At 36.0% G+C, this 9,073-nt stretch overlaps 1 protein-coding gene across 1 annotated transcript in view; it reads right to left on the bottom strand.

The window, feature by feature from the left end:
- The window catches only part of LOC110448681 (cell wall protein DAN4-like), a 113,173-nt gene extending 105,525 nt beyond the window's left edge, over nucleotides 1–7,648 (bottom strand). The window contains exon 1 of the mRNA XM_021495064.1: nucleotides 7,539–7,648. The gene's annotated coding sequence lies outside the window, so the exon portion shown is untranslated. The remainder of the gene's footprint in view (nucleotides 1–7,538) is intronic.
- Nucleotides 7,649–9,073: the final 1,425 nt, after the last annotated feature.

Raw genomic sequence — 9,073 nt, 5'->3', positions numbered from 1 at the left:
AGAAGATTTTTGAAATATTGGTTAATTTTCCCTTTGGGGCCCCACCCTGGCCCCAGGGGTTGGGGTAGGAATCCCAATTTTACAATTTTGAAGCCTCATCTACCAAGGATGATTCTGACCAAGTTTGAAAAAAATCCATCCACTGGTTCTTGAGAAGAAGTTGAAAATGTAAAAGTTTACGCACGACGGACGACGACGGACGAAAATTGATAAGAATAGGTCACTTGAGCAAAGCTCAGGTGACCTAAAAAGATGTCTTGAAATAAATCACGTTGTCGGAATATACTCGTCAAACGTCTAAAAATACGGATATCGGCGAGCAGATTGGTTGTAACAGGGTTACCAGTGTAGATGCGGATTTGTCTACAGACTATACGGCGGCGGCATTTTATATTATTATAAACGTTTTTGTGTGAAATGACATTCGTTGGAATTTTATTAAGTATTCATAATACATAGTTTTAACACTTATCATGATCATTTTGACACTATACCAACGTATGAAAATGGATCACAACGTTAGTTTGAATTTTTATAAAGACATTCTTTAAAACCTAACAGTGTCAAAGGGATAATAATTAAAGAAATGCAATACAGTTCACTTTCAAAACGTAGTTGGTTTAAAACTCCTAAATTATATTCATACTATTCATACTTAATTCTGATGCAATAGTTAAACACGAAATAATATGAATACTTGTTGTCTCCGATTGATCCATCGACAGATTCTGTGGATCAAATCTAAGGACCGGCTTGGATTTTTTTTCTTCAAAATATATTATACATAGAAACAACATATATTTGTTAAAAGTACGAAAAAATGACAAAAACTGAAACTTACGATGATAGTGTGCATGCATGTACATTTAATTACAATTCTGGTATACCGTAAAAACCCATGTAATTTGCGCACTTTTTTTTCAGAAATTTAATACCCAAAGTGGGGGGTGCGTAAAATACACAGGTATAGAAAATTTCAAGTTTTTTTCAGGAAAAGATCGACGATTCTGAGAGATCGCCATCTTGGATTATGTCCCTTGGTACACGGAACTCTAAGACAAATGACGATCAACAAATTTATTTATGTCAAACATTAATAAAAGATACATAATGTGTTGTTATGTGAGTTTATGTGAAAAGTATTAATAAATAGGTAACCGTTAACAAAAAAAGTTTAGCCAAATTCCTATGCCAGAGAATCGCCGATCAACTTACGACATTACGTTTCGACATCTCGGTGCGTTTCCCCATACTATTACGAAAATGTAGTTGTTCAATTTAAGCTCCGTTCTATGTAAGTTCTGTAAGTTTTTTCAAATCGCCTATGCGTATACGTATAGCATGGTTTTTTTCCGGCTCACTTTCATGTTGATCTCGCGTCTAACATTACGTAAACACGTGATTGATAATAACCTCGTGAATTATTTCAATATTTATTAAATGAAGCATCGTAAAAATAGTCTGCGTTAACTATTTTTTTCCTTGGAGTAGATTTGAAGAGGATGTATTGATTGTCCACGCTTCTAGTATAAACATATTTTTTATAATCCCTTATCAGTCAAATCAGTCTGTAGTTATGACAATGCAGTAGGGCTTCGTAATTCACGCCACGTGTTGGCGAGTGAAAAAAACAACAACACGGTCCGTCGATCGCGACTGCAAATCATTTCAATTAGTAGAGCTATTGTTAACGGGTAATCACAGAGATAGTGTTAGCTCATTACTGCATTGTAATTTGTAAAAAATATCGCCAAACCACGGACTTAGATAATCTAATTCCGTGGCCAAACTGAACTGTGACATGACCTGGTTTGAAGTGACGTAACCCAAGCCGCCATGATGAGCCCTTCTCACTGATCGTAATTATGATCAATAAAAGGTATCTAATTATGTCTTTCACCAGGAGATATGCACCAGCGGTTACTAAACATCGAATTACTTATTAATTGATATGTTTTTGTAAGCAAGTAAATGTTTTATGTAAAATATTGCTAAAATGAATTGATGTATGCCGATATGCGCACACGTGTGTGTCATGTGTGATCAGATAATTCAAAGAAAACAAGCAACAAAATACACATTTTCGTAGTTTCTTCTTGGTTTTAAATATCATTTTACATCAATGAAAAAAAAATCATAGAAATATATTTAAAAAATAATTATTCAGAGATCGATTTTCGGAGCATGAACATCGTTTTTTTTCCTGATTTTTTGGGTGCGCAAAATATTCGAGTAGAAGCTTTTTTCCCGATTTTCAGCCTCAAAAAGTACCTGCGCAAATTACACAGGTGCGCAAATTACATGGGTTTTTACGGTATACATAATTTACCATCCGTGAAGGAATACAGTATATTAGACGAATTTAAATTGAAACCTAACAGTGTCAAAGGGATCATAATTAAAGAAATGCAATACAGTTAACTTTCAAAACGTAGTTGGTTTAAAACTCCTAAATTATATTCATACTTAATTCTGATGCAATAGTTAAACACGAAATAATATGAATACTTGTTGTCTCCGATTGATCCACACGGAATAAAATAAGATTAGGTATCTTGATATTAGCGAAGTCCATGTTACAGGTAGGATAGCTGCGGGAACCGCTTCTAGCTTCTAGGCCGGATCGTGGTTTCTTTATTGTTATCGGAACAATAAAGAATAACAAGAGGCCCAAGAGGGCCTGTATCGCTCACCTGAATATTTAAGCAGTCATAGCAAAATATTCTCATTCAGTATTATATTGCACTAAAAATATTTCCCTCGCAAACTTTGCTGGCTCCATCTGTTGAAACTACCAGCAAAATATTATTATAAAATTCTAAGCTTTTTGATTCTTCTTCAGAAGTTGCTTGATATATTTTTACCTGTGACCTTGTAAGTAGGTCAATGTCATTTTCCTTCTCAAATTGGTTAGCTCTATTCCAAAATGCTACCAGCCAAATCTTATGAATCCATTCCTTTTAGTTCTTGAGAACAAATCCTTTAAAATGTTGTTGACCTCTGTGACCTCTGGTTGAGGTCATTTTCATTCGCAAACTTTGTTGAGCTCTATCCCAGGAAGTCACCGGCCAAATATTATAATTTTATGAATTTTAATTCTTCAGAAGTAGTTTGAACTGTTTGACATATTTGAACGCTGTAACCTTGAAAGTAAGTCAAGGTCATTTGCATTCACAGACTTTGTTTGGCTCTTTCCCAGGAAACAAGACGCCCAAGAGGGCCTGTATCGCTCACCTGAATATTTAAGCAGTCATAGCAAGATATTCTCATTAAATATTATATTGCACTAAAAATATTTCCCTCGCAAACTTTGTTGGCTCCATCTGTTGAAACTACCAGCAAAATATTATTATAAGATTGTATGCTTTTTGATTCTTCTTCAGAAGTTGCTTGACATATTTTTCCCTGCGATCTTGTAAGTAGGTCAATGTCATTTTCCTTCTCAAATTGGTTAGCTCTATTCCAAAAAGCTACCAGCCAAATCTTATGAATCCATTCCTTTTAGTTCTCAAGAACAAATCCATTAAAATGTTGTTGACCTCTGTGACCTCCAAAGTAGGTTGAGGTCATTTTCATTTGCAAACTTTGGTGAGCTCTACCCCGGGAAGTCACCAGCCAAATATTATAATTTTATGCCTTTTAATTCTTCAGAAGAAGCTGTTTGAACTGTTTGACATATTTGAACGCTGTGACCTTGAAAGTAGGTCAAGGTTATTTTCATTCTCAAACTTTGTCGGGCTCCTACCAACAAAGCTTTCAGTCAAATATCATGACTCTAGGCCTGTCCGTTCTTCAGAAGAAGTTGTTTAAAGGAAAAGTTGACGGACGAGGACGGACGACGGACGCCGCACCATGACATAAGCTCACTTGCCCTTCGGACAGGTGAGCTAATAAAACTATCGGGCCTAGAAGCTATGGTTCCCGCAGCTACAGGTAGGATTATCATCTTTATCCTTTATATAAGTGTAATGACCAATATTTTCATTCTGGTCATTATTATATACAACCGTCTTTTTTATTTTTCATTTTTATGAACACATAATGAAATCACAAAAATTTGGTGAATTGACTGGTAGGCACCTTCACGACACACATCATCCAATCAGTCGCATGATGCGGTATATTGCGTAAGCTCCGCCCATTATGACACGATGGCTACTGTGCAGAGGTGTGATTGACGTCTCAGACTAACCAATCATTCTAGTTATTTCACAATGCAGAGACAGTCGGCTAGAACTAATGTTGATCAGTAAACTGTGGTAATTTTTTATACAATGTTTACTTAACGGAGAAACTCATAATGATGTGTGAAATAACGTACCGGTACATTTCAATTATGATCTTGATTTTTAAAGGGGAAATCGTGTAATCTAGTGAAATATTGACCAACATATGCACATAAATTTTGCCCCAATATTGGGCAAAGACGAAATGATAATCACGTTCTACAAGGCAATGCTATTTTATTTTAAGCATTAATGGGATCTTTTAATAGATCTTGTGCGACTCGTTTCTTTTTAAATATCCACTTCAACCCGTTTTCTCTCGGAATTACACAAAGTAACATATTTGCTGGCGTTATTTCTTTTCAATTCGGGAAATTCGAGTAGCGCTTTTTATTCGGTGTGCCGATTGCAACTGTATATCTGTGGTACTGTAGACAGGAACATCGTTCACAGCAGACATATATATACATGGCAGTAGTTATATACCGTATTTCTCTGTCCAAAGTTTATCCCCATCACACATGACTGCATGGAGGGCTTATGATACCATGTAAAGCCGGCGGATCTACCTTGATAAACGACTTCCTTCAATGTCATATTTTTCATCATTCTGTGCGAGTATTCCATTATCGGTACGTGCATTGATATCTTTTCTTTACAGAGTATTAATCTCTTCGTGATAACAGGACACTCTGTGATTAATTTCAACGCCTCGCTTCAATCACAAATTTGGAGTGAAAAACTTGCCGATTTTGGCAATAATTTATACAGGATTTTTTTTTTTATCTCTTGGCACTTATTCAAACATACTTTCAACACTGACAGTGTGAAATTTCACAAGTTTATTAACAGGTACCCTGATTTTAACCAAGTTACGTTGGGCTCGCGACCGTCACAGCGTGAAACGTGCCCGCGAGCGAGTGCCCGCGAGCGATCGAGATCGAGATCGGCTGCTTGCTAAAATTTGGCTTGGTGCCCACAGATAAACAAGATCTACCGATTTCATTTAATCTCAACGCGAGTTTCTGTTAATACACATGAACCACATGTAATACAACATAACCACTGGTAATAGGACAGAGCCACTACTAATCTTACAGAGCATCATTTGATCTAACAAAACATGTCCTAATATCATTGAAAATGTGTAATGAATAACACCAAATCGAGTAGAGTCAATGAAATGTACTCCCTGGTGCAAGCATTAGGGATTAACTAGTCGATTGGCAGCTAACTTATGTACTGTACATTGAATATCACCGACAGTCCAGAAATCTTTAATTAGGCCTAGCGTTGATTGACACCTCAATAGGGGAGATAATTAACACCTGGCATGGGCAGAACATGTACAGGTTATTGGAATATAAGGATGTTGTTTTCACAACAATAACTTTCAGAAAAGATTAAATCTTATATACGGACAAATCTTTCACTTTTTATATATATAAAATACACGATTCCAAGTAGTTTTAGCTCTCTTGTAGAGAGTGGTTCTGTTTTCACCCTCTGAGCTAAACAGTCTGTTTTGGTAATTCAAAAATTCATTTGTTGTGCGACTTCTCTGTCTTTACTGTCAGTTTCTGGTAATCTTTGATAAATTGGTCCCCATATCCCATTGAGATATATTTGCAGTCACAATATTTAGCACTGCCTTAATTATATCAATGAAGCAATTTGAAATTAGTTGAGTTCTAAACAATGTCCAATGCTTAAAGACGGCCATGATAAGACTCTACAATCCATCAGGATTTAATAACTGTCCTGTCAATGTTAGCCTGTACATCAGAGTGTTGGCTCTGACCAGTCTTAAGATATGAGGGCATATTGGTATTAATACCAGATGTCTCCAACATTGGCAGGACATCTCTAAAACCACAAACAACGACTACATTCATGATTGTTGTAGTCATCTTGTTCCAATCTAGTGAGCTTGTCCAAGGGTCGACACTGACACTAGTCCTGGACTGGTAGATTTCAGCAAGGACTATAAGAATACACCTTTTTAAAATTTAGGAAACTGCTTAAAATAAGATTTTTTGCATAAAAAAATTCCAAATTTTCCAAAAACTTCACAATATTTTCATGGCAGTAATTATCTAAGTCGATTACTTTTGATGTTTCATGCTGTAGATCGCGATGTTTCCTTATCAGGAAATCTTGGACTAGTTACATTGACAAAGGACTAGTAAATAATCTACTCAACTAGTCCTGTGGACTAGCTACCAAGCAAAATGAGTTAGTGTCAAACCCTGTAATGTCCATCTTGTAATGATTGCATCACTTTCGCTTCCAGAGAATGGTCGTTCTGTGTCCAAAATGTTGCCGTCAGGTAGAGCTAAGCTAATAAATTTAAGATAATAATACTTCTTCTGGCTACAATAAGACATTTTCTGAAGCTTATGGTCAGCACTTTTTTTAATATAAATATATCATGTATGGCAGTCACTCTGTCTCTAAAGAATGTTTCTGCGAATACAGTACTGTGTGAAAGTATCTGTTCCCTACTCAAATGGTCAGGACCAAGGAACAAGGAACTATAGATTTATTCAAATCTTGTACTACAGAATGAAAGGTTTTTGAAATACTAGGCTGGAAAATGCCAAAAAGAGCTGATTCCAAGAGATATCAGTTTTCATCAATAATACTGAAGAAGAAAGAAATGGGACCAAGTACAAAGAGATTTTGAGAAACAGTTCTTTGGACCAACCTGTCCAAGCTTTGCAGCCAAGGTACCAAGAGAGAATAATTGAGAAAGATTCTTTGATATATGACACTTCTTAAAGGTTATCACTTATTTCAGACGACATACTTAATAACTGAGAATACAAAGGCTCTCTTCCTTGTAGGATAACATATGTTTACATAGGTTCAGGTCGTTGTCTACACGATGTAATGATGTAATTGTTTCTGTGATGTCATACAATTGTTGTGAATGGGGAATCGTCCGTCTCAACCCTTTTTTATTCCGACTGGAATTTGTTTATAATATTTGTATGTATGTGAGAAAAAAACCATGGGTCTGTTCCATAGACAGGGATATCTCAACCCTCGTGTAAGAGTTTGGCTGGCAAGCCTCGTGCTGACCAGCCAAACTCTTACGAGGGTTGAGATATCCCTGTCCACGGAACAGACCCATGAAAGATTCTATTAATCTTTTCTCTAGCAACAACGGGATCACCCTGTGAAGTATGTGAGAAAATGGCATCATTGATGCAAAAATTATACTGTGAATACATTTTTACCAATCATCTATGACACAAAAAATACGTTGAAATTATTCAACGTACATGTGCCTGTTGGGTAATTACTTACCTTATATATATTTGCACGTGATGAAGGATGACTTTAGAAATAATGTTTGAATCACACGTACAGACTAAGAAAATGTCGGCGTCGCTGGGTTTACACATCAGGACCTGTCAGCTTACATCCCAGACTGTACTCGTACTTGCCAGTGCCGGAAGGACGCGAATGTATTGGCGCATTCGTATTGCTTTGTCGTGATTAGTACTAAATACAAACAGTAGTATACATAATACATTTGTAATCTTAGTAATAACAAAGCACCGGATATTGATGGCATCATAAACGAATACTTAAAAAGCACTCAACACTGTTATTTAGCTGAATTTAGAAATAGGATAGGTTTTTCTACAACAGAAAGTATCTTGCATGCACTTATCCGTTTATTTTCACTCGATAAACAAAAATCTGTTCATGTGTTGATTTCCGTAAAGCAATTGACATAGGTTTATGGGCGAATATAATAAAAAGTAACATTATTCTTCTGTTAGTCTAATAGGATGGTCATCCGGTTAGACAATTTACATGAACGGACAGGAACGGACAGAAACGGGCAGGAACGGGCAGAAATCTATTAATTATTATATACATTAATGAATATATATATATATACATATTAGATACATTTAAGTATCATTATTGGGTATAAGATATATTTGATAAAAGGATTGCAATTACATGATCAGGGCAGAATCGGACTAAATTATATATATACATGTATGTCGATATTACGTATGATACCTACGTACATTTATAGTATTATACAAAAAAAACTATCGGGTATAAGATATATTTGATAAAAGAATTGCAAGGAATTAAGAGTATTGTATTGATATGGATCGGGCAGGAACGGGCGACGATTTACAGGAACGGACAGAAACGGGGCAGGATCGGACTTATTTATATATATTTATTGTATATATTTAATTATCCTTATCGGGTATAAGGTATATTTGATAAAAGAATTGCAATTACATGATCGGAGCATAATCGGACTAAAATATATATATATATTTATGCCGTCATTACTTATGACAGGGACAGTATATAGAGGGGATTGGCAACTCTGCCCCAGTCAAGATTCTATAGCACGTCGCTTTTGTGTTTGTTCACCGAACCGCGAAGTCATCGAGAGCCCCCTCTCGATCAGCCCGCGCTTGCGCACTAGCGTTAAAATTAAGCACGCACCTGCTTTCGGTGTCATGTCAACAATCTCGCCGAGATCGAAGTGTTTTGATAACGGTTAGCCCTAATTGGGACTGTGTATTAGTAGGTCTTCTTTTTATTCCAGGGACAGGGCTATCGTTGCCACTATGGATAGCCTTTCGGCTGTGTTGATGGCTGTTACAACAAATCACATTTCGTAAAGTACGTTCCAGTGAAAATAATGCTAATATTGACACTTTTTGACACAAAAACAGCACAAGTTATTTGGGTTTTTTTGCCATAAAAATTAGTACTACATATCAAAAAATTATTCAACTTTCTATCGCTGTAAATTTCAAAAAGAAGTATTTTTTAAATGACCTGATCCTCGAATGCAG

The sequence above is a fragment of the Mizuhopecten yessoensis genome, unplaced genomic scaffold (assembly GCF_002113885.1).
Source record: "Mizuhopecten yessoensis strain PY_sf001 unplaced genomic scaffold, ASM211388v2 scaffold4131, whole genome shotgun sequence".
NCBI lineage: Eukaryota > Metazoa > Mollusca > Bivalvia > Pectinida > Pectinidae > Mizuhopecten > Mizuhopecten yessoensis.
This window is presented reverse-complemented; position numbering and strand designations above follow the sequence as displayed.